Genomic DNA, 25,303 nt, shown 5'->3' on the forward strand with positions numbered 1-25,303 from the left:
GTACATTTAGGTACTTATAAGTAGGTACCAATGCACAGTCTTAAAGTCAGAATGAAAATTCTGTTGCCCTCATCTGAGAAGTGAACTCCATCTCCTCTGTAGATATCTTGCATGTAGTAACGCAAGTTATTGTTGTACAGGGAGCCCATTCCATGGTCTCTCATGTAAGCTGAAACAGATTTGTTTACTCGCTTCCTCGACTTCTCAATTTGTGGACAAAATTGGTTTGACCACCTCCATTTCTGTCTTTGGCATATATTTGAATATACCAAGGCAGTCTGAGGAAAAAGTGCCATCAATTGCTCAAAGGTGTCCTTTAAAAGCATTTCCAGACCTACCCCAGTCAAAGTGCCCAAATCATTACCTCCACAGTGCACAATTAACAGGTCAGGTTTTGGCAAATGCATAAAGGTTTTCACCAATGGTATCAATTGGTGACATTTTAATCCTCTGTGGCCAAACCACTTAATTTCCACATCTTGTAGATTGAGGTTAGGTAAATTCCTGTTCTCAGCATACCTCTGAGCCCAATAGATGTAACTATGTCCAACAATCCAGACAGAAAACATGGTGAGAGAAGCTTCTCCTGCAGTCAGATGAAGTGTGGCAATGAAATGGCAGTTGAAAAAATAAGAGTTTAAAATGAAAAAAACTGTGGAGTTTCTGTGTTAATGAAGCAGTAACAGTGATTGGTGGATTTTGATTGCTGAAAACAGAAAGTTAGGGTGCATGGATGAGTTGTTTGAAAGATGTATTTTGAGTGGTCAAGAAAAAATCATTAAATGAAAGAATGCACTGGATATGAGGTGCACTGAGAGTTCAGAGTTCAATTGCAACATTGTTGTGTGAACTTGCAAACACCAGAGGTCTTCCAAGAGGTGGTTGCCATGCAGAAAAGGCATGAAATGGCAGAGGGGGGAAGGGTTTTCATTTGAAAAAAAGTGAGGGAAGAGTTTTGATTGGGTGACATGAGAGATATGTGTGAAGAATTACAGCATTTCTGTGCTTTTGATAGCTGCAGACTCTGGAGTGCATACCTTTTGCTCTGCTGAAGACAAATTGGTGTGTTTCTGAGACTGTTTTGAAACTCAAAGTATTTGCTAAGGTGAGAAAAGATTTCTTTAATTTAGATAGAGAATAGTGTGCTTTAAGGAGAAAATTATGAAGAAAGTTGTGTTCTTCAAATGTTGCTTTGTCTCAAGTGTTTTACAAATAGATTTTGTTTCTTTGAGAAAATGTAATTGGAGAAAATGTAAAGTATTAGTACTGACAGGGTGTTATTGTGCATAGGAGCTGTGGAGTCTTTTCAAATTATGATTTGAAAATCGTTTTTGAGGAAAATGAATGGTTATAATATTTATGACAAGGACATAATGGTGTATGCTTCATTATAAGGCAATTGAGTGTCTCTGATGTTATTTTTCCCATTTTAATGTAAGACCTTTCTCTGTGGAGCATATTGCTTGTAAATATGCTCCCACCTGTGCATGGCAAATTTAGATTTTGAATGATTGTGTTACATAGCTATGTTAAAAGTGACCCAACCATGCTGCAAAGGCAATCAAAAAACGCTTTTATGTGTCTTAAGGACATTTTAAGTCATTTCCCTATGTGCAGTGTTTTCAAATTATGATTTGAAAATCGTTTTTGGGGAAAAGGAATGGTTTGTAAATTTATGACAAGGATATAATGGTGTATGCTTCTTTATAAGGCATTTCAGTGTCTCTGATGTCATTTTTCCCATATTACATTAAAAGACCTTTCCTTGTGGGGCACATTCCTTGTAAATATGCTCCCACCTGTGCATGGCAAATTTAGATTTTTAATGTTTGTGTTACATAGCTATGTTAAAAGTGACCCAACCATGCTGGAAAGGCAATCAAAAAACGCTTTCATGTGTCTTAAGGACATTTTAAGTCATTTCCCTATGTGCAGTGTTTTCAAATTATGATTTGAGAATCGTTTTGGGGGAAAATGAATGGTTTGTAAATTTATTACAAGGATATAATGGTGTATGCTTCTTTATAAGGCATTACAGTGTCTCTGATGTCATTTTTCCCATATTACATTAAAAGACCTTTCCCCGTGGGGCACATTCCTTGTAAATATGGTCCCACCTGTGCATGGTAAATTTAGATTTTGACTGTTTGAGTTACATAGCCATGTTAAAAGTGACCCAAAAACTTGCAAAGGCTTTAAAAAAACACTTTCATGTGTTTTAAGGACATTTTAAGTAATTTCCCCGTGGGCAGTGTTTTGTAAGTGGCGCAAAAGAGGCATACACCTATCATAAATCTGTCCCTAGCATTTTAAATGATTAATTCAGGATGACGATAAGGTGTGGCCTATCCAGAGGTTTGTTTAACTGAAATGCCTTATAAAGAAGCATCGCACTTAACCTTAAAAACTCTTACCTGGTGTTTTTAAAACCAAAATTTTAGGGAAACAATCTTGGGATGTGCTCTGAGGAATTTCAAGAAGTTCTAATGGCTCCTACACAATTTGGCCTTGAGGATAAGTGTAGTACAGAGACATAACTTCTTACCATAACAGTTGACATCATCGAAAAATAACTGCACTTTGAATGAGTTCAGAAAAACTGTTTCTTTTTATAAGCTAATTCAAGCAGCCAATCAAAACATAGAGTAGAGGGAATGTAAGTCTGCAATGCTGTCTACTGTTTTACATTGCTTTGTGATTAAAAGTGATGTAGAGAATTAAATAATTGTGGTAGTCATAGAGGTAGTGTAAGTCTGCTTCATAGTAAGCAGTATCAGTGTCATAGGAAATGTAGAACATGACTGAGGAAGAAGGGGAAGATATTACTAATTACTAGTCCAGGATTGTGAAAATCAACATTTTAATTCTGAAAGTTGCGGAAATGCCAAATGACGGGATTGGCTTACAAGAAATCCAAGAGTTATAAATGGCTCTGACAAGATTTGGCCTTGTGGAAACTTGTGGTAGAGAGCAAGAAGTCATTTATTGTATGTAACATGTTTTTCAAAACGATGGAGGTTTTCTTTCAGAAAGTGGCGGGCTGAAAGTAATAACAGCACAGCAGAGTGTAAGCTGTTCATAGGACATCCTTTGACGTCATGGAAAGTAAGTTAACTTTAAGGAGTTCTGAATTCTGATTTGTTATGTTGTATGGGTTTTTTAAACACAATCATTTTGATTGTGTTTTTTTTTCCCCGCTGTTATATGATGAATACCTTCAAGTCACTGTTTTTAGTGAAATTTGATACATTCTGAGAACAGCAAAAATAAACCATTTAACATGTATAATTAATTCTGTACTGTTTCCATTTATGATGTACATTTAGAACTGTGTAGGAGGCATGGAGAAGGAGAGGCTTCTGTAAGTGCCAAAGTTCTTGCATACAGTGCTCATATTCTACGTAGTCTTTCATATGATAGACTACATTTCCACAATGAGATACCTAAGCAAAGGAAACACAGGTCATATGATTGTGGAATGAGAAATTTTTTTTGCATGTTTTTCAATTATATTACCTGTGTTTCCTAACATTACACACCACATTGTGTAGATGAGGTTTAGGCCTGTTCCTGGAGACAGAGGAGGTCTGACATTTGTTCAAGAGTGCAGTGGACATTAATCACTTCGTTGGTAGGCCTCCACATGTATTATGTCCTCTGTTCTCTTCAAACAACTCGAAATTTCATTTGGAACCCTGAGTAGGTCTCACCTCAAACAAACCTCTGGATAGGACACATCTTATTGGCATCCTGAAGCAATCATTTAAAATGTTAGTGTCTTGCGACACTTTTCTGAGACAACAGCAGTGCAAAAGATGCACCATGTTTTAAGATAGGCCTCACTTCATCTGCATCAAGATACTGTTAGTTTAAAATGTATATCTTTAGGACTGTGTAGGGGGCCTGGAGAAGCAGAAGCTTCTGTCAGTGTCAAAGTGGTTGAAAAACTGTTTGTCCTTCAATCTTTCCCCTTGTCTTTTGTAATTTTTAAATACATGTTTTAATATTTTTCAAATGTCTGTTCTCTCTTTCACAGATTGAAAGTATAAAAACAAAAAGTGAGTAATTTAACGACAATTATAAGGTAAATGTTTTGTATTATTTTCGTTACATTTCTATCACATTCACCTACTATTAGTTCCACAGCTTTATTTCTTTAACCCTCAGTTTCCTGCCTTTGCTACTTTCCTCATTCCTTTCTCTTTTACCTACTTACTCAACTCCTTCCACTCCTTTTCTCAGTCCCTCTCTTCTCATAGTTCCTCACTCTTGTTCACTCACTCCGTCTCTATTACTCTTAGTGTCTTTGACTGATCACTTTTTCACTACTTGTTCATAATGCTTTCTCTGTGTAGTTGAAGCACACTAAGGGGCATATTATGAACACAGCCAATACAATTATTGCTGTTTTTATTGGCAGAAAACTGGTGCAAAAGTGGTTTTAGCGGCAGTTTTCTGCCGCAAAAGCGGCTTTGGTGACATATTTCTGCCGATAAAAGCTGCAAAACTTTTATTGCCTATGTTGATGATATGGCTCTATGTTATTTACATTTCTTTGCTGTTTCAATTAATCTTTTTCTGTTATTTTTTGTTTTCTGTTTTCTATTTTTTCTCTCTGTTATTCCCCATGTTTTAATCTTATTTTGAACATTCACTCACATTCTCCAAGAAACTCTTCTTTGTTATTGTTCTACTCTCTTTTTTTTCTTTCACTTCCTTATCTATTTTGTTTTCCACAATTATACCCTCTTCCGTCTTTTCTTCGGTAAATAGATCTATTAAACAGTATCTCTGGTTTACTCCCTGTAGCTGTCTTTCTTTTAACATCACTCTCTGTTTACTTTCCTTATACTTACTCTTCTTTTTTTTTTGTTTTTTTTTTTTTGGTTCGCTCCCGGTTCGCGAACCGGGAAGCGAACTGGGAGCGAACTAAAAGAAATAGAGCTTGCTAGAGTGCTAAACATTCTAGCAATTTTTTTTGAAAGGGGAGGTAGTTCTGAAAAGAACTTTTTTTTTAATGTTTTATATTTTTTTTTATTTTTTGAACATTTTTTGTTTTTTTTGTATTTTTTGAACATTTTTATATTTTTTTTGGTTTTTTTTGGGGGGGAAACAACAAAAAACAGGCATTGAAAAGGGCTCAACAGGAGCAAAAAAAAAATTACTGTGTGGGGCGGTTAGGGCAATTATGATTGTTGTAAGCTAGGTTTATTGAATTGATACTCATGTTGCCACATGATATCAATGCACCGCAGTGCAGACAAGTAAACTTCATATGCCCAAAATTATCCTGGATGTTTGGCACGGTTTCCCGTGCCTCTGCTGCTGTCAAAGAAATCAACGAAGTTGACCTGGCCACAGGAGTTGCTGTTGGGTTCTGTTCCATGTCTCGTATTTCCGCCCGGCTGTAATTGAGTGGATGCCACCTGCTCATGTGCCTATGCATGGTATAGTTCCCATAGCTATACTTTTTATCAGTCCCTCTTGATAATTTTTCTTTGCAAATGAGGCAGGTGACATACCTCGCATTCACTTTCTTCTGGCCTGGAGGGATTGAAAAAAACTGCCAAATGAAACTGGCTTTCCTATGGGAAACCCGGGGCACCTCTTCCAAGAACTGTGGTCCTTCTCTCTCCTCTTCCTCTATTTCTTCCTCTTCCTCCTCTGTGTTGGTGATGACCTGGGGAGGTGGTCCTCTCTTCCCATGAGTAGGTGGTGGTGGTGGTGGGGGTCCACCAGCTGAAGCTACCATTGAAGCCATTGCTCAAGTATGAAATAAGGTCTTCCTCTCACAAAGATGAAAGTCAGAGTGAGAAAAGAAGGAGGGGTTTTCATCATTTGGGAAAAACAATAGTTCTAAACCAATGAAAAGTGTTATTTTTAGGTCACCTGACCTAGCCTTACATGATTATGAAACCAAAAGTTAAATGAACCAATGAAAAATTTTATTAACAAGTCACATGACCTCTCACGCTTATGTTACGCGCTGCGGAACGCGCCCCGGATCGCTTCCGGGTCACTGCGCTTCGCGCCTCGGTTCGCGTACCGGAGCACTTCCGGGTGCGCTAACGCAGCGCGTCATAAGACGCATTACGCGACAACGTGATACGTCGCGCTTCCGCGACGCGTCACGATGTTGATTTCTAACGCGGCAGTTGCGCTAACGGAACGTTTACCGGTTCGCGGACCAGGTCGCGGCATCAAATTGAGCTAACGGAAAGCTTCCCGGTTCGCGAACCGGGAGCGAAACAAAAAAAATATTAAATTTTTTTTATTAATAAACATATAAAATATATTTTTGGATTTAAAGAACAATACATTTTACAGCTATAGATATTAGCTTTTAAAAAACCAATGAAATTCACTGAAAAAAACATAGGTTATAGACCATATATAGTTAGGAATTAGCATTTACAAAACCTTGAAAATTCACTGAAAAAACCATAGGTTATAGACCATATATAGTTAGGAATTAGCATTTAAAAAACCTTATTTTACTCACACAAAACCATTGAAATTCCATATATAGTTAGTTGTACTAACTATATATCGCGCACCCGCAATCCACTGCTGATCATGTCACATATTACATCATTCATGACATGGTCAGTGACATCACTGATGACATCACTGATGACATCTCAAATGACATCACTGATGACATCACTGATGACATCTCAAATGACATCACTGATGACATCACTGATGACATCTCAAATGACATCACTGATGACATCACTGATGACAACATCCAGTGACTGTATTTTTCTGTAAAGTTAAAATATGTCTTGAGTGGATGTATAAGTGTCTGGATGAAGGATTTAGTAGGGGCATGACTGACTGTATGAGTGACTGATTAAATGTGTCTCACTGAGTGCATGGGTTAGTGACTAAACTGTCTTAATTTGTGCATCATTATGTCTGTTGTTCTGTAAACTGCTGCATGTGTTGATCAGTAGCTATATGATTAACTATATGGGTTATTGATTGGTTGCCCAAGCATTTGTATGGGAGACTGAGTGTGTGTGTGTGGGTGGCTGGGAGGTGTATGACTCTCTGCATAGATGTGTGAGCAGTTGATTGACTAGATGTATGGGTTCAAAAGTGCATGTGGAAACAGCTGTATGGGCAGTTGACTGTGTGCATGAGTGTATTGGTGAGTGAATGGATATCTCAGTGATACATGTTAAAGTAAGTACATATGTAAAATACAGTACATGTGAGAGTTGACATATATAAATAACTGTGCATAAGAGCCAGTGAATGTGTGAGTGGCTGTATGGATCATTGTGAACTTGTATCCAGGATTGTATAAGTGAGTAAATATGTTTTAGTATATGTTTGAATAAGTAAGGTGTGTATAACTGTATAGTTGAGGAAATGGAGGTGTGATTGATTCTTTGCATGACTGACTAAGTGTCTGAGTAACTCCATGGATGAGTGACAGTCTATGAGTGTCTGTTTACACTGAGTGTATCTAAGGTTATATTAGAGTCTGAAGAGGTTCATCGTATTATCACATGAATGATGTCATCAGTGATGTGATCAGTAATGTCAAATGAGATGTCATCAGTGATGTCATCAGTGATGTCATTTGAGATGTCATCAGTGATGTCATTTGAGATGTCATCAGTGATGTCATCAGTGATGTCATTTGAGATGTCATCAGTGATGTCATCAGTGATGTCACTGACCATGTCATGAATGATGTAATATGTGACATGATCAGCAGTGGATTGCGGGTGCGCGATATATAGTTAGTACAACTAACTATATATGGAATTTCAATGGTTTTGTGTGAGTAAAATAAGGTTTTTTAAATGCTAATTCCTAACTATATATGGTCTATAACCTATGGTTTTTTCAGTGAATTTTCAAGGTTTTGTAAATGCTAATTCCTAACTATATATGGTCTATAACCTATGGTTTTTTCAGTGAATATATATATATATATATATATATATATATATATATATATATATATATATATATATATATATATATATATACTGTATATAATTTTAAGTATATATATATTTTTCTTTTTTAGAAATTACCCTGTACACCCCAAATAATTATCACACCTAGGTCCCTTTAAATACCCCTGCACCCCATAATCATAACCCACCCTTACTCCTTTAAATACCCCAGCACCCTTAAACAGTAACCCATCCTGACCCTAAAAATACACCCTGCACCCCAAAACCCATACCTAGCCATGAACCCTAAAAATACCCCTGTACCCCAAAACCCAAACCTAGCCCTGAACCCTAAAAATACCCCTGTACCCCAAAACCCACACCTAGCCCTGAACCCTAAAAAACCCCTGTACCCCAAAACCCAAACCTAGCCCTGAACCCTAAAAATACCCCTGTACCCCAAACCTAGCCCTAAACCCTAAAAATACCCCTGTACCCCAAAACCCATACCAAGCCCTGAACCCTAAAAATACCCCTGTACATCGAAAATACCCATGTACCCCAAAACCCAAAACTAGCTCTGAACCCTAAAAATACCCATGGACCCCAAAACCAACCCTATAATTAAAAAAAACATACTCTAAAAGTACACTGTGCACCCCATAACCCAAACCCACCCTTAAAATACCCCTAAACCCCTAAAACATATACCCCAACACCCCCAAAATGAAACCATATACTTACCTTAAACTTAAATATTAAAAACACATACTTTTACCATTCATGCTTTTACAACGAATTTCGTTGTAAAAGCATGCGTGATAAAAGCATAAAAGATACAATGGTATGCATTATAAAAGTATTGCGGAGTAATGGTAGTTTAGTTGTAATGGTATGCGGAGTGAATGTATGCGGAAAAAAAGTTGTGTTATAAACGTGTTTTACCATCTGTGACGCATCCTACGTCAGGCGCTGCTGACTTCAGTCCTTAGTAGAACCTTTTGTAGTTTGTTAGTGAGTGAGTAATATAGCAACTCATCAGCACATCAGCAGCAACCAACCAACAATTTGGTGTATGCAATATGCCATATGCATAGACTCTGAAGACCTGGCTCTTCGTCTGAACGGATCTGCGCACCCCCCCCCCCACTCCCAGCGCCTTGAGACCCTCACGGGTGAGTAGCATGCTTACAATTCCCTGATTGATTGATGCATGTGTCTATCTATGCATTTTTGAGGACTCCAATAGATGGAAATCCAGACTTAGTGAACAATTGGCCCTTCAAAGGGGGTTGATTCATTGATTGATGATTTCGAAAGAAATCGATACTTAGAAGAAGCAAATATAATTTTTGGCAATTAATTTCCAATGTCTTTGGAATAGGCGTGCTAGGTGGTACTTAGGTTTAGGATTCTGGAATCTGAATAGAACACTGGATTAATAAATAAAATAACTAGACGGTCCGCAATCACGATACTACTAGTCGATCAGATTTGATAGGTCAATTTTATTGCAATTGTCGTTTCCTGTAAAAAAATCTTCATAGAGCATTTTTTTAAAATATTTTATTTGCTTCACACCAATCAATTTTTGTCTCTTTATTATTATCTTACATGATAAGCATCTAATATTTCCGTTTCCTAATTTAATTTTTACCAAATCTTCCTTGATCTATCTGTTTCTAAACTCTTGTTATCCCTGCATTACCTACCTACTTAGTTATTATATTTCTAGTCCCTGCATTTTATTTTTTTACATCAATGTAACTGCCTCTGACGCTGTACTACTATTAGTCTGTCTGTAGCTTGCCCAGTTGGCCACTCTTTTTCTTTTTAAAAAGTTTTGAAACTCAGATTCATCAACAGCTGTAGCCACAGAGTCCAGTTATTTGGGTTGACCTCTTCTTGAGAGGGGTTGCCACCAACAAAATGGGCAGCTAGATAGTTTACTTTTTGTGATAGGGTAGGACATACTACTGCCTACTCTACTTTAGTACCCGATTTGTATTAGTAGTGATGTGTATGGTGTATGCATTATATTTCCAATCTTGCTAGTGAAACAAAAATAGGGGGAGGCGTATATATGGCATCTAAAAAATGTGTAATGTTTTTTTCTAGGCGTACCAACCACCAATGCAGGGGCCAGCGGTGGGGCAAGCGAAGCCAGCCATGAGGGAGGAGAATGGAGATGAAGCAGCTGCTGCAGGGGTGGGTGAGCCAGCAGCAGTGGCGGGCGTGGTAAGTTATATTCCTTACTTATTGACAATACACGCTCGCTGCAAGGCTTTACATAGTACTGTTGAGAGAGACTAAGTTGTTGTGAACAACGGTTGAAGAAGACACCCTTTACTTCGCATTAGCAACAGCATTAGCGGCGGTAATTGAGTAACTAATGGTGGCCTCTTCTATCTGACTTCAATTCAGCGGGGAAAGTTTTATGAAGAAGACTAAGAGTCAGACGACCTTGATGGATGGGTTGAACGAAAAGGGAAAGAAAGATCGCAGGAGGAAGAATGGGCGACATGTGTATATGACTGACAGAGAAGGATGCGTGGGTTGCATAGAGGGCTGATAGGAATCGGATGCATGAGTGGTTGAAGAATGGGTGAAAGGTGAAAAAAAGGATGCCTCCCTAGGTGGGTGAAACTGTATGGGTGATAGGAATCCTCCGGGGAGTTTGATGGGTCAAACTCAAAGGCAAGCAAGGAAGGACGCATGGGTGTTGTGTTAAAAAAGATTTACAAATGTATGTTGTTGGTGAAAGGTTTGTTGAGAGATTAAGAAGAATGATAGCCATGTTTATTTGGATGGATGGATGCCTGGACGGTATTCAATCATAGCTTAGGTAGAGACTGTCACTGTATGAAGACAATGTAAAAGAAAAATAACCATGCCAGAATAGCAAAGCTAAGGAAAATAGAATAAGATTAGAATAAAAATATATATAATGCTTGAAGAGCAATGCAATGATAAATGGAAAAAATGCTGGGAAAAGGAACAAGGACTGATTTTTTTCAAAGTTTTTGGTTCAAGGTTGTATTTCAGAATACTCCCTTTATTTGTTTATTTATGTATTTATTTAAACAACTTATAAAGCCCGCAAAGACCCATAGGTGTCCCAGCGCTATATGCTGCTGAAGGTAAGGCTTAGAATGGAAAAAACTTATTACTTAAAAAGCCATGTTTTTATTTGATTCCTGAATGACAGCAGAGTAGGGCTACCCTTGATCTGTGAGGGCAGAGATTTCCACAGATTAGCAGTGGCAACTACAAAGCTACGGTCGCCCCAATTGGTTCTCTTGGTTCTAGGGACGACAAGAAAATTGGCATCTGCTAAGCGAATGGATCTGATGGGAGTGTATACCTGAAATTACTTCTTAAAAAATTCTGCCCATGTATTGTGAATGGCCTTATAGGCAACAGATCGCTTTAAATTTTGTTCTACTTCTTATGGGCAGCCAGTGAAGCTGTCGCACCACATTAGAGATAGACTTGAAATTTGGAGTAGTTTCTGCACCTACTGCAGCTTTCTAAGAACCATATCCTGAGCATTAATTAAAGGCTATTGCAGTAGTCAACCTTGGACAAAACCAGAGGGGAGATTACCTTTCTCCAGGCCCCAACCGGGATAAACGACGGCAGTTTCTTTACCATTCTTAAGACATAAAAGGATGAGGAGAACACTGCGCTAGCATGATGTCTAAAAGACAATTTATCATCAAGAATGACACACAAGTGCCTGGCTTTAGTGACTGGACTTAGTAGCGATCACAATTTATCCAGCCACCAGCATGGAGACCACCCCGGGTAAAGTTTCCAAAGATCATTACTTCTGTCTTGGATGAGTTTAATTTAAGGTAGTTCCTTAACATCCAGGTACTGATGGCCAACATGCCATTGTTAAAGCTAGCCGATACTGCATCCCCGTTTTTATGAACGGCGAGCACCAATTGGGTGTCATCTGCATATGATGTGAGAGCCAGTCTAAACGATTTGATTACTCGTGCTAAGTCGGTGACATTAATATTGAACAGTGTCGGACTTAACGAGGACCCCTGTGGGACACCGCATGGGAGTGAAAAAACTGGGGAATTGAAATAACCAAGACTAACTAGCTGGATACGATTAGATAGACATGATGATAGAAGGGCTTTTGCCTTGTTCCCAATACCTAGAGCAGAGACATGATTGATCAACGTGGTGTGATCAACCGTGTCAAAAGCTGCTGATAGATCCAATAGCACAAGCACCGCAGTACCTCCTTTGTCTAACAAAAACCTGGTTTCGTCAGTAACTTTGATGAGTGCTGTTTCTGTGCATTGGCCTCTCCTAAAGCCAAACTGTGTTTCATCCAATAGCTTATTCTCCTCAATAAATATGAGCCAATTGAATGTTCATAATTTTTTCAACAAGTTTGGCCAGCAAAGGGAGACGCGCAATAGGTTGATAATTGTTGATCTCCCCTGGATCCAGATTAGGTTTTTTAACAACAGGAGAATTGAGGACTTTTTTCTTCGGGAAGGATAGGTGCCAGAACTGAACATTGAGTTGAAAATGTTGGTCAAGTTTGTGCCTATTATATCTGGGATCAGCTTCAAAACTGAAGGGGGCAAGGGCCGAATGGTGAACCTGATTTGACTGTGTTTACCAAATTGATTATCTGTTCCACTGAGACTGGCCTAAACTTCCTGAAGGCAGAGCTGACCTGTCCCTCACTATTTAGGTCCAGCTGACTACTGCCCTCAGCAGAGGCATTAAAGTTTGAATAGATGGGGGCGTGGCTACCGGCCAAACATGGAGGACGTGAGCTGAGACTGCTCCGTCCACCACCCTGAATATTAGCTTAATATCCTGAAATACCCGACTCCACGGAACGCCCACCTCCACACCGAAGCAGCGGGACATGTATGGAAGGTGCGTGGCCGAAATAGCAGGCTGACAGAGGACCTGCGTGGAGCTTCCGAGCACACATCCTAGCGAGGCCGTAGCCGGAGTGAAGCCGCGGCCCACAGTGAGGACGGGACCGGGAGAACGGCTGAGCAGAGGGGCGGCTGCCGGGCCGTTCCCCGCTGATCACAGACTGAGAACTGCGGCACCTAACACCGCGGAGTGCGCAATCCCCCTCCACCCTCCCACAGGCTTGCCGCCTAACAGCGGGACAGAGAACTGAGCGGACGCTCCTGTTGGAAGACCCGTCAACCTGCATGCATCTGGGAGCTGAGGCCCCTGCACACTAAACAACGGAACAGACGGTGCCGGGCCGGAAGAACTGCCTGGGGTGCCAAGACAGAGAGGTAAAGTGCGGGAAGCGCTAGACTCAAAGGCTGCCTGCCGCTCGATGAGAGAGAGCCCCCCCATCCACAGGCGCAGAGGCCCCAGCGGGAAACTATTAAAGTTTACACAAGCACTGATACAGGGAACAAAATGGCGCCGTGAGGCAAGAGGGGATGACACGGCCTCAGGACAGGAGACAACACCCCAGGAGGGACGAAGAGCTACGTCCCTGAGCGCAAGCACAGAGTGGCCATTAAATCAGCAAGTGAGGGGGAACTGCCAGCGCCACAAATGTACAGAGAAGTAAAACTCACTAAGGTGGCAGCGCGATCTTGGAAGCACCCGGTATCGCACGCCGGACCCCCCCCCCTCGCAGGGCGGAATTCGGAATCGGCGTAATAGCGAAAGACAATGGGGAGAGCGACGAGGGGCACGCATCGGCGCCCACGACCCGGGTAGTGGCTGGCACCCATTGAGAACATTCCTTTGGACTGCAGTGGCCCACCCATAGAGACCCAGAGACGCAAGAGAGGGGTATGCCGCCAGCAGCAGGAGGGACTACCTCGCTACATCAGGGAGCATTCTGGGCACAGTTGCGAAGAACTATCATGGGCACAACAAAATCAGGCAGACGGATCCAGTGGTGGGCGCTACATTGCAGTCTACCGGCTCTGAGGACCCCTTAGCCTCATCCAATAATGAAGTGATACCACCAATAGGGATGGGCTCACAGGAGGCCAAATTGGATTTTATACTGTCCGAAATCAGGGCATCTAGAGAGGCTCTGGAAACACGCATGGATGCGATGTCCACAGGACTATCTCTGCTGAAGGCGGACCATAACAAACTTGCAGAGAAGGTAACTGAGCATAAACTGGCACTTGATGACTTGATACTGCAGCAGACAGAACATTCCATGCGTCTGGAGGAGCTGGAGCGTCAACTCAGAGGATTGCGGGACAGAGTGGATGACGCGGAAGGGCGCTCACGCCGCAATAATATCAGCATCCTGGACATTCCAGAACGCAGCGAGGGGACGAACCCCACCCAGTTTGTGGAAGACTGGCTCAAAAACGTGGTGGCCCCAACGGGCTTTACCCCACTCTACAGTGTGGAACGAGCACACAGGGTGCCTCCGTGGCCGCCCAGACCAAGAGCCCCCCCGCGCCCCTTGATTGCGCGCCTACTTCATTACAAGGATAGAGACACGATCCTCAAAGCTGCCAGAGAGAGCGCCTTGGTGAAATATGAAAATAGGACAATATCTTTGTACCCGGATTTCACCCCAGCAGTCCAGAAAGCTAGATCGACCTTCATGGGAGTGAAACGTGCGCTGCGGGATCGTAACCTAAATTACGCCCTCCTCTTCCCGGCATGACTAAAAATCATGTATGGACACAAGACTTATTTTTTCGATACCCCGGAGGAGGCGTCAGAATGGATGGAGATAACACTCACGCCGAAAGCCTCACCGGATCCCCTGACGGGGTCACTAGGAGTCCACCCCTCTCACCGATTGGATCTGCACACGAACCAGGCAGGACACACACATGGCACGACCAATACAGACTCGACCCAGACGCCGACGGCGGAAGAGACAGTTGTAGCAGCAGCGCTCCTGACAAGGACGGCTTTGGCAGTCCACGACGCCCAGGAACAGCCAGGCACGGACCATCAGTCTTGCACACACACGGAAGTTTCGAACACTAGCCTGCACTTGTTTCCGCGTATCACAGCGCAAATGGCGAACGAATTTTGACTGCCCGTGTTGAAGATGCCAATTGGTAATGTATGTAAATGTATAATTTCACCAAGAGGAGGTGGGCACATGTGGCACGGGGTTCTTGATTGTAACAGGGTGCAACACAGGAACTTTCAGTGGACAAATACCGGGTGCGCGAAACCGGACCCACACCCCTTAGGCGAAGGCACAGTTGTGTTTATTTGTTCTGCCCACGTTGGGTAACAGATGTTTGGTCCCCAGCTGGTTATGGATGAGGACCCTAAGGTTGGGATGTTTAGCACAGTTAGAGCACTCGGATCACAGCTCATCATGTCTAACACACCTGTTGTATTGGGTATAGCGTCCACCGTACAGTCTCCTCACTATGATGACACCTAACACACATACGTTCTGCACCTGGAATGTGCATGGAATGGGATCAGTGCACAAGAGGCACAGAATACTGGCACAATTGAACAGAAGAAAGATCGCTATAGCTTATCTGCAAGAAACCCATCTAAATGGGGCAGAAGGCTCCAAATTGCCAATTATTTGCCACCACCTACTCAGCCTTCTCTAGGGGGGCTACTATATGGATAGGAAATTCAGTCCCCTTTAAATTACTAGAGCAGCGGGTGGACAAGGAGGGACGATATGACTTTGTACGTGGGATTTTAGATGGCTCCCTTGTAATACTGGGATGCGTCTACGCCCCCAACACAGACCAGATGAAGTTCCTTACCACCCTTAGCGGAGTAATATCAGACTGGTCTGAACACGGATGGATAATAGGCGGGGATTACACTGCGGTCCTGGATCTCTCCCTTGATAGATCCCACCCTCTACTACACTCAGCCGATAGCAGAAAGCAGGCAGAGGCGCTAGCACACTGGGCAGAAAGCTGGGACATGTCAGATGCGTGGCGAATCAAACACGTGGAACATAGGGAGTATACATTCTACTCGCCACCACACAAATTACATACCAGAATAGATCGCTTTTTCTGTTCTGATACATTACTGGGGTCCATCGATTCCGCTATACATATGGGAAAGACGCTATCCGACCATAACCCAGTAGAACTAAAGATGCAATGGGGAAGGGTCCCAACCCCGATACCAACTTGGCGTCTACCGCCGGGGGTACTTGAGGATCCGGTTTTTCAGTCAACAATATCGGACGCCAAAACCACGTTCTTTAACGAAAACGCGAACACAGCTAGCTCCAGACAAATAGAATGGGACGCCTTCAAGGCGACTATACGGGGAGCGGCAATGGGCACAAAAGTAGGCATCAGGCAGACTGTGGTGGAGAAACTTACGGAGGTAGAGGGCAGACTAGTTATGCTGGAAAGCGAGGCTGCGGGAACGAACGTCCAACTTACACAACTTCAAGAGGCCCATATACAGCATGCAGAGTTACTTGAGGAGTTAAGGGTAATTGACTACAGGGAATATACGACTAGACAACACACCCAAGCCGATAGGTCGGGCCATTACTAGCACGAATGGTACGAAATGCACCCATGTGCGCCCCTATAGTAGAGGTCAATGATCAGGATGGGAAAACAATTGAGACGCAATTAGACATCAATACCACCTTTAAGGACTACTACACGCAACTATATGGACCGCATCCACTGATGACTGACATGACTTTCGAGTCCTTTATGGCAGACCTACCCATCCCACAACTTACGACTGCGCAGCGAGATGACCTAGCGCGACCCATTACGACCGCAGAAATTAGACAGGCAATTAAAGCGTTGCCACGGAATAAATCCCCTGGGACTGACGGCCTACCGGCCGAGTTCTATGTAGCATATGTCGGCCTACTAGCTCCACAGCTGCATCTCCTATAACGAGAATCGATAGGGTCCAGGGCCCTACCACTCATGACCACACAGGCACTGATAGTCTCCCTTTTAAAACCTGGTAGAGACGGTTTACAGCTGGCGAATTACAGACCGCTGTGGCGGCCATACGTATTTCTTATACTTAGACTTACTGGCATGATACGAGATACGGGTATTGCGATTGGTTGAACTCCCGATCACATGACCGGCGGACAACCAATGGCGGCTGAGCAGTCAGGTATCTATGGAAACATGTAGACCTTGCGAAAACGCCGCACTAATAAAGTTATATGACAACATATAAACCATCAGGGTGTTCAACACATTTTAAAAAAGGATAGATAATGTTTGTATCATGCCAGTAAGTCTAAGTATAAGAAATACGTATGCCCGCCACGGCGGGTTGCTCAATTTTCAACTTTGGACACAAGAAACACGAGAGACGCTTTGCGTCTTCATAGTAAGTTTCTAGTTCATTAGTGATGTTGCTGTAATTTGTTTTGATGATACAAGCACACGTGAAGAGTTAGGATGCTTTTTGTTTAATACAGCTCGTTTCCCCACAGTTTCGTCAGTTACATTAAATACGGACATCTTTATATTTCGCTTTTAAGGCATGATCTAGGACAACATGAAATGTGAGTCATATGAACCTTTGAGGCGGTTTTTCACGTCACAACAGGGGTGCACATCGATCTGCATGCGAGTCACGAATTTGACATTGTTAGAACATGTATTTTGTTATTATGCTTATGTTTGTTTGCTTTCACGTTCATTGTACACACAACTGAATATTTTGTTACTGTGCCTTGTTCCTAGCTTTGTGGTCCCCGATGAAGGGCTCTTCAGCCCGAAATGCATTGGACTAAAGAACATGTTGTTTATGGAATGAAGTGAAACAAATGACAATCACAGAATAATGAACTTATGAATAAATAAGACTTTTTGATTCAAATCAATATTTGTTATTATACCTTCTTGGTGAATTCTGGCTCATACCAGAAGAATAGAGAGGAGCGCCAGGGGATGCTTCCAATGATCCATTGGAATCACAACTTGCATTTCTATAACGGACGCCATTGACAAGAGACGCCACCTAGGCGGCACCCTCAAAATTCAAAAAATGTAATTCAATTTTCTAGTAAAAGTTTCCAATCAAACCACGCTGTTCGCTTCTCCTTTTCACAGCTTGGAACCTTTACTACACAAACTCCGAGCCCTAGCCGCACCACGGGGGATGCTGCGCAATTCAGTGCCACACGTAGTATCGGCCTATGTGGATGATATAATATTATACGTTAGGGACATGACAGGCAGCCTAGATCCTATGCCTGAAATCTTTGAAACTTTCCGAGCAATATCAGGTCTTTCTATAAATGAAAATAAATCATACGGATACTGCTTTGCTAATGCTTCAGGTGATACCCAGTTACAGTTTCCCCCCGCATAGGTTCCAGATGGCGCCCTCGACATTTAAATACTTAGGGATACAAATATACCGCGACACGCAAGATCTCCTAGACGGTAACCTGGGTAGGGCGCTTGAAACCCTTAAAGCACAAGTACAGTTTTGGAATACCCTGCCACTGTCAATAGCAGGAAGGGTGGCAATTACCAAGATGGTGGTCCTACCCTGAATGGTATACTTCTTTACGAACCTCCCGCTCCTCGTACCGATGAGCACCTTTAAATTGCTGAACACATTGCTGACGGAACTGGTAGGGGCATCGGAAAGACGACGTATAAGTCTCGCTAAGTTACAATTGCCAACATCACAGGGCGGTATGGGGGTCCCAGACATGACCGCATATAGCTACGCCTGCCAACTCCAATGGCTGGCCTACTGGCTGGCGGGCCGTAACCTCCACAAGCTAGACATGACCATGACCGATAGGGACTGCGGCATCATACACCGCCTACTGCTACTGAATGTCAGGATACCCAGATAGACGCCACACCTATTACGTCTTGCAATCAGGTCCTGGAAGAAAGCTGTCAAATATGCGAGTGCGACGACCTCTTACGCGCCCACAATACCCTTGCTGGGACTTCCCCTCGGGACAGGGACACTGATGGAGCGCGAGCTCCGAACATGGCCTGACGCTGGTGTTATGCATATACGTGACTTTTTTAAGGACGGTAACCTCATGACACATGTGGACTTCGCACGAGCGCACCAGACCCCTGAAGCATTGTTTTTAATGAATGCACGAGTGACACACTACATCACTACGACTTGGGCACGGGACGGCACAGAGCCACCTACGAACCCCCTGCTCACCATGCAATATTTAATGGGGACCGGCAGCCACTTAACGAAATGGTTGACATATGGCATACGAACTGGAAGGGCAACCTCCCTACAACCCACCCGGGAGCGCTGGGAACAAGATATAGGACGGGCGCTCAGAGACAAGGAATGGGAAAAGGTATTGAAATTCCCCAAAAAGGTGTCACGAAACCCTAAATTTAAATTCATTCAACTAATGATTATGCATAGGGCTTACCTTGCCCCCCCACTGACTGCACATTATGTTCCCGGAAGCGGCGGACACGTGCCCCCGATGCATGGCTGAGGACGCTGGCCTCCTGCACATGTTGTGGGACTGCCCCAGACTGGGTCGTTACTGGGGGACAATACACAATGCTCTGACAGTGATCGCACCCGCAAGACCTTACTCCTCCCTGACATACTGTATACTAGGTCTGGGCCCCACCAAAAAGAAGAAAAGCACCATCACATGTTTCGTAGATCTGGCCCTCCTCTTGGCTAAAAGAACGATAACGATGAGGTGGAAATCCGCTAGGCCACCTGACCCTGGTGACTGGCATGGGGAGGTGCTACAATGGGGGAAAGCAGAAGGAACCAAACTGCAGAGAGAGGAGTATAGAGGCATCCGTAAAACGCACATCTCAATGGAATGGCAGGCCATACTCATAGAATTTGAAGCATGTGATGTCACTGTATTGGCATAGGCAAACGCTACTAGTATGATGGTTATGATGTATAACGGATGCAAAACCTAGGACCTTCCCCCCCCCAACCCTCCCCCCACCTGATTGAAATGGGAGCACACTGAAGGGTGCAGTAGTAGACAAACTCGGAGGAAGTTAGTACTGAAGACAGGAGTGTCAGAGATAGGAGGAACAGAGGATATTACTGTAATGTATAGAAATGACCCACTACAATGAGAAACACATGGACGATTTGATTAAGTGCAAGGGAAGTTGCGGAAGGGGGGTTTAAGAACTATAAGGGATGTTATGAAAAAGAAAACTGCAATTTTATGTATACTCAGATTTCTGTGCACAGTACAGACTATATTGCACGACGTAATGAAAACAAATGCTGTAATGTTGAGATAATCACTGCAGAAAATAAAATAAAAAATTTAAAAAATAAAAAATAAATAAAGTTTGAATAGATTTTCCCCACCTTATCCTGAAAGGTGAGGGCTAACGAGTCGCAAAGCACTTGGGATGCTACCTTAGCAGAGCTGGCTGCTGGTTCTGCCAGTTTATAAACCACCTGAAACAACTGTTTGGAGGAATCTTATGGGGTTTCTATTTCCCTATTAGAATAGTTGTTTTTTTCTGTTAGTATAAGGCCTTTATAATTCGCTAGTGCCAACTTATAAAGACATTTTTCCTGGCTGTCAAATTCTAGGCACCAGTGCCTTTCTTGTTTCCTACACTGCTGTTTCTCCAGCCTCAATGACTCAGGAAACCATGGGGCAGAGGGAGTCCTCCTGTTTTTGGAAACTGTTTTATACGGAACTAGCTCAGCAATGGTGTTCTGGAGCCAGTCCGTATAGTTTGTAGTTGCCAGTTCTGCGTCCAAAACAACTTCTGTCCGAGTGTTCGATAGATACTGTTTGAGAAGAGCCTGATCTATACCACTCCAAGCCTTAAACCGTTTATGGGGGACTGACCAAGTGTGTGGGGGTGTAGGGTGTAAAATACCAATATCGAATAACACTGCATGGTGATCGGACCACGTCAGAGAAAGGATCTCATTTACGGAGATCTGTTCATTATTCGTAAAAAGACCATCAAGCGTATGACCCGCCGAGTGGGTAGGGCCACTGACTCTTTGCAGGAGTCCTATAAATTAAAATTAAAATTCCCTAGAATGGTATAACTAGATTCACCAATGAAGGGTTCCAGTAGGTTTCCTACCATTGATAAGAAGTCTCCCCTAGGGCCCGGTGGGCGGTATAGGAAGTTCCCCTTAAAAGATTGATGATTGGAAAGTGTTACGTTGAAATTGAATGCCTCGTGTCCTGTGGAGGGAACCATCTCTATCTTTACCAGTAAATCATTTTGGTGTATGAGAGCCAAACCACCGCCTCTTTTCTTCAGTCTATTTCATCTGTGTGCCGAGATGCCATCAGGTGTGACAATACAGAAGTCTGGGCCCGCTGAGGGGTCGGCCCATGTTTCCGTAATAAATAGGAGATCAAGATGATGGTTATCTAGAAACTCCGCTATTTCATATTTGTGCTTTACGAGAGAACGTACATTGACAAGGGCCGAGTGAACCTTGTCGTGTTCCTTATACTTTTTGGGCTGAGATGTGCTGAACACTGTGTCTACCAGATTTAACTTTACCCAATCTTGGGCCTCCAATACGAACACACAGGCAGGGTAAAGAGCTTTGACCCAATCAGGGAGGTTCACAGGATTTAGGTGGGCACAAACGTGCTCACACACTTTATCATATTTGTTGAAGGCACTGAGGGGTCGATTACGATTGTGGAAGGATGGCCACTGTTGCAAAAGAGAACCGGGCTCTTCCTGGAAAAAGAGACCGTGTGAGTAGGTCACAGAGAAGTGGAGTGGAAATGATAACTCAGTAGAAATTACAAAGTGGTATCCATTTTATTGGATGGAATGGCCTCACACACCTTTGCAGGTGTCATGCTTCATCAGCGGCAATGCTCCTCGTTGGGTAGGCGGTGCAATCCCCAACGGGCAACACCTCAAAGAGGGGCTCTTTGGCGGAGATCTTTTAAATCCAACTGCATGTAGGTGAAGTGCGGGTGAGGGGCCAAAAGGTTGTAGATGGAGTGATGATTTAAAATTAAGTGAGGGGTACCGGAAAAAAGTTTTATTCAGGAGGTCCCCTACTCCAAATAAAACAAAACTAGTCTGTACTCGCTGAAAGTTTAAGTTTTCTAGCTCGAGACAAGACTAGAGAGTGTAAAGAAAATGGTCGACATGTTTCTCGCTAATCGTCCATTGACATGCGATTCATCAGGACCTAAATGAAGAGGAAACCTGTCTACAAAACTTAGACTGCCTAAGTATCAGTGAATGATTACCAGAAATGAATGAAATACCTGGGTTACACTGTTCCTTGCCTGTAATTTTGGAGACAAAGGACATTAATCATAAACAGGTAAAGTAAATTAACCACACTATGAGTGAACAAACTCACACAGTGACATGCTAGTGAGCGTGCCGCTAGCATGTATTAAAAACCCGAAGTGAGTACTCGCCCCGTGAGCACAGTGAGTGGCATGCTCATGTGGGGGGGGGGGTTACAATTAAAAAGACAATAAAAAAGACAGTAAAAAGCAGCAATATTCCGGTGAGATACATAGTAATCGTGCTCACCTAATGGTCAAGATTTATAAGTAACATCAGTACCCAGCGGGTCGTACATCTGGAGGGTAACCTCTGTAACTTAAGGCTAAATATGGTGAGGAAGAGAGAAGGAAGAAAACAGCATATAAAATATCACAAATGCTTATCTCCTTATTGACTATCTCTCGGTCACTGTAATGCTGAGGGCACATGATGTATATTTCAGTAGAAACATGTACAAGGAGTATGTTCTCAGTCCCCAAGGATCCGTGGGCTCAGGTTGACGGTTTGACCGGTTTGAAAGTATGCGCCCGCTCTGTGGATGGCACCCGGGGGAGACCCAGGCTAAATTATAGTTTAGAGGCCGCCTTGGGTAAACCAGCCAGTCCGGACAATAAGTAGAGGTTGTGTAAACTGCGGTGGTCCAGTCTTGAGGGAATGGTTTGCCAAGAGTGCATATATGTCAATAAAACTTGTTATCTCCTAGCAAAAAGAGGGGGGGGGGACTAGATCGTATCTCCCTGGGTTTAGCTACAAGTATAAAGGGGAGCGTCGCGGAGCGCTCGCGTTTTTCGCACTTACTTCCATCCTCCCATGCCGGTGCCGGTGTGCCTATCCCTCTCCGCTGGGACCGGGTAGTGGCGTTTGGGATGGAGAGCTGCCAGCCATGCAGTGGCGGGCCTTCCGTACGCCGACCGCGAGTTTCCCCCACCAAATTAGGATGGCAGCAGGAATCTCACAGCGACTCTCGTGGTCGCAAAGACTGTCCCCCACGGAGCCGCCACAAGCAATCCTCCGAATTGCGTGGTGGAGTGGTCTTCACAGATAAAATGGCGGCGGTGCCTAGCAGGTTCCGTCCTCCAAATTACGATGAAGGATGGCGGGAATTGGGTTTGGGAGCCCGTTGCGGGCCCCCCTTGTGATCAGGGAGGCCAGGGTGCACTTACCCCCCTACATTTCACAGCACTACGTGGCAAGTACCATGTGGTGCCTGCCACTTAATGCTGTGAAATGCACAGCACGGCATTTTCACATCGCGGCAGGTGCTGCTGTCGGCAGCAACCGCCTCAATGTTGAGATGCAGGATCAGGCTACCACAGTGGCGGTTGCATCCTGATCTGGTGAACGGGACTGCCGCATGTATGGCGGGCGGTCCCAGTTTACATCAGGATGGAGGACTGGAGTCCGTCCTCCATCCTAATAAGCCCCTCAGTTCCTTACTGGTATAGGAAACTACAGCTTGCCACATACATGAAGTGAGTGGACCAGGGGTCCTGGTGTTGGGCGCAATCCAGGTGTGCACAGGCACAGACAGGCTTGCCTTTGGCGTGCCGGCGGTGCGTCCACTGTGTGATGGAACCATGCTGTGCTTTTATCGAGAGGAGGCGGAAGAGCCCGGAAGAGTCAAGCAACTAGCAGGCCAACCTCACATGTGAGCTGGAAATGGAGGGTGAGCAAAGGTTATGACCGTCTTCCCTCCCTCCACTCAATTAGCCCCTTTGCGCTGCGATGGAATTGGGAGTTGGAGGAGACGGTCCTAATGCCAGGTAAGTAATATGCGTGACAGTTAAGCAGAACACGTTTTTTAAAAAGTATAAAAAAGGAAAACAGAGGGTTTTAAAATCAATTCAATTCAGGTTAAGATTCACAAAAGGCGATTAGTAAACAGTGTTACCTTCAGGAAAGCTCCTTGACTCACAGTAGTTTGCAATCACAGCATATATATATTGTGTATGTATGTATGTACCCATACCCACCAATTTGCCTCCCTCTGACTCCGAGGCCCACTCCCTACCTATTTCATTTTCGACTGTGTTAGCCTACCATCGGTGGCCTATCGGCTGCATGATTAGTGTTACACAATCAATTAAGAGAACCTCACGCCATCCCATATATAATCAATGATCATTTGGATTAGATATCATCTGCCTTGTTGTAGTAGCCAGGGTTAAAGTGAAATTGAGCAGTTGCCATTCATGTAACCGAGTATGGCCATAATAGAAAAATAAGATAATTGTGTAGTTGTAGACCACAGATGCACCACCTGCAAACAGTAGTAAATAAAAATAACATGAGTCTGCGACACAAGTCTGTCTGTTTAAGGCGCAAGCTTACTGAACTAGCATGCATACAAGGTTAATTTAGCTAAACAGAGAGAGAGAAGAAGATGTGTCTACTCCATAGTGCCTAGTAGTAATGCCTGAGACTTCCACAAATATTAGAGGCTTAGGAAGTGGGAGGATACCACAAATGTTATGTACTGTGTTTTCTAGTGCCACTGTGCTACTATGCGTATAATACATTTTGTGTTACAGTTTTGCTAAGATAATTGGTTACAATTGTCTTTTTTCTTCCTTGATATAGCTACTCCTTCCCAACTGAAACCACAACCAAACAGGAAGGAGTTAGCAGCCATAGCCCAGCACCGGAAGCTGGAGGCCCTTCTGTACCGAATATCGGCAGCTGGTGGCTCTGGCGGAGGAGGAGGAGGAGGCGGCAGCAGCTATAACCTCATCTAATGCCCCAGGCCCCAGCCAGGCCCCCCCTGTGCCTCCAGTGGTACAGCGCCGCAGTCTGGCAGCTGCCTGCCACACTTCTTTGAACACTGATGCCCACCCCTGTGGGAGCAACTGTAAAGCATTCAAGCGTCGCATACTCCTCCAGATGGTGCGGCTAGAGAAGTGGATAAAGGTCCTGGAGAGTAACTAACAAGCCCGCCGCTAGAACTCCGTCGCCTTGACCCTTTTTTAATCTTTTTTTGGGTGGGTGGGAATTGGGCATTGGAGAAAAGTTGGGGTTTATTTTTATTTATGGACCATGGAGTGGAGATTGGACTCTTATCTTATGGACATTGATTGGGGTTTGGGAGAGGGGTGGGTCACGTTTTCTTTCTTCCAATTAGTTTATTTTGTTAGGGGAATAAATTATTTCTAATTTGTATAC

The 25,303-nt window shown here is 43.5% G+C and overlaps 1 long non-coding RNA gene across 1 annotated transcript in view; it reads left to right on the forward strand.

Moving 5' to 3' along the window:
• Positions 1-25,088, forward strand: part of LOC144824897 (uncharacterized) — a 69,659-nt gene extending 44,571 nt beyond the window's left edge. Inside the window, exons 2-3 of the long non-coding RNA XR_013609168.1 lie at positions 10,038-10,157; positions 24,725-25,088. This is a non-coding gene — a long non-coding RNA (uncharacterized LOC144824897). The remainder of the gene's footprint in view (positions 1-10,037; positions 10,158-24,724) is intronic.
• Positions 25,089-25,303: the final 215 nt, after the last annotated feature.

This window comes from Lissotriton helveticus, chromosome 3_1, assembly GCF_964261635.1.
Source record: "Lissotriton helveticus chromosome 3_1, aLisHel1.1, whole genome shotgun sequence".
In the NCBI taxonomy this organism is placed as follows: domain Eukaryota; kingdom Metazoa; phylum Chordata; class Amphibia; order Caudata; family Salamandridae; genus Lissotriton; species Lissotriton helveticus.